This window comes from Daphnia pulex, chromosome 7, assembly GCF_021134715.1.
Source record: "Daphnia pulex isolate KAP4 chromosome 7, ASM2113471v1".
Lineage (NCBI taxonomy): Eukaryota > Metazoa > Arthropoda > Branchiopoda > Diplostraca > Daphniidae > Daphnia > Daphnia pulex.
In genome coordinates this window covers 5559970-5561819 of record NC_060023.1, presented here as the reverse complement: position 1 = coordinate 5561819, position 1850 = coordinate 5559970, and the positions used below count along the sequence as shown (strand labels likewise).

At 36.5% G+C, this 1850-nt stretch overlaps 1 long non-coding RNA gene across 1 annotated transcript; it reads right to left on the bottom strand.

Annotated features, from left to right (window-relative positions):
• Positions 1 to 205: 205 nt before the first annotated feature.
• Positions 206 to 1304, bottom strand: LOC124198477. The gene is made up of 5 exons (XR_006876577.1): positions 1245 to 1304; positions 1078 to 1157; positions 840 to 1008; positions 643 to 770; positions 206 to 577 (listed from the first exon to the last, which is right to left on the bottom strand). It is a non-coding gene; the product is annotated as an uncharacterized LOC124198477 (long non-coding RNA).
• Between the last annotated feature and the right edge of the window lie 546 nt (positions 1305 to 1850).

The window sequence follows — 1850 nt, the reverse complement described above, 5'->3', positions numbered from 1 at the left end:
GATTTCGGGTACGATTCGAAAAAGTACCAATTGTTTGCAACAAACCACAAAAGAGGAAGGTATTGAAACTTCAGAAGTAAATCGGTTGTAGCATTTCTTTGTATTCCTACAATAAATTCAAAAAATTGAAACAATATTTGTTTTTACCAAAATGTCTAACAACTTAATTTTCAACTAAAATCAAAGCAAATAATGCTTCAGAAGAGACAATTGTAAATAACAGAGATGGAATGGATATAGAATTTTGATGTAAGTCTTAATCGAAAGAAGGATATACTGTTGTTTACTTGTAGTTGCCTTGAATTAAATCACAATGAATAAAAACTTTGCATTCAACTATTCTAAAATCAATTGATGCTTACGGAGAGATAAGAAAATAAAAAGTAAGTGGGATGGCGTTAGGATGAGAAGTGTAATTACCAGAACCGATTGAAACCATAATAACGCTTACGGATGGTACAAATGACTGTGAAGTCAAGATCACCACTGAGTGTGTTATATAGAGAAGTTGATCTACCATGTTGATCTCAGCCACGACCGAAGAAGGAGTCCACACTGTTGTATAGCTTGTTGTTGCCTGTTATTCAAACACAACGATTAATAACTTTATATTGAACAAAACGAAAAGCAAATAATGCTTACAAGGAAAACAAACAATTCTGAATTTCCATGTAGGGTGTTAGAATGAGAAGTGGATCCACTTTTGTATCCGTCATGAGACCGTTGAGTCAGAGGGAATCCTTTCTGGTATAACTTGTAGTTGCCTAGTACTGAATCACAATGATTAATAACTTGACATTCAACTAAACTCGACTTCACTAAAAGTCAAACAGGCTTACAGATAGAAGTCGTAGCCCACATCACCACTCAAAGTGTAAAAAAAAAGTGAATTTAGAATGTTGATTTCATTCGTGAACAACTGATTGTGATAGAATGAGGAGTGGATGTAGAATGTTGATGTAAGTCACGAGCAATAAAAGAGCTCACTGTTTTATCACTTGAAGTTACCTAATTTTGAGAATAAATTGATTAATAACTAGATATTCAAGTTAACTAAAAGCAACCAGTAATCCAAACCTTAATGGAGGGTACAGATTTCAATCTATCATTCAGTCAGATTATGGTTCCCTGTCCACATTTGTAATTGTTGTACATGCCTAAAAGAAAAAATAATAATTAATTGAAATTAAGGACATCAATACATATAATTTTTAAATTAACAATTTTTTATTTCTTATGAATACCATGCACAGACAATAAGTCATCACCACGGATGGCAAGCATGATGGCAAGGAAAACAAAACCAACAAAACAGACTGACGATCAAAAATATTTTAAACCGCGGAAAGATGAAATGGAATGAGGAACTTTCTGATGTACCTTACGACCCTCTGGTTATGAAAAGTAGGGGATGGGAAGGGGTAGGGGCTGGGAACCATTCGGCAACAGGGAGATAGCGAGCTGTTGGGCCGTTATTTCAGTAGGCCATGTACAAGAGACACTACACCGCCTGTTTATGGTAAGCGAACAGCAAGGTTTAATCATCGAGTGCTTTCGCCTTTGCTGTTTCTACGAATAACGCCGATAACACTTATGACTTATTACTGAGCAAGGCCTGTTGTATCCGCCCATGCTGTTTCTACGAAAGAAGAAGATACACTTAACCATTTACTACAAAGCAAGGCCGATAGTTTGAGTACATTCGCCCTTGCTTGTTTTCCCCGAAGCAATTGAGAAGGTGTAAACGTCCTGTGATGCTAAAGCGACATTCAGACAAAGTAAGGTCAAATTTACCCGTACACTCGTCCTTGCTTGTTTCCAAGAAAGGAGATGAGCGCGGGGTGTGTCAC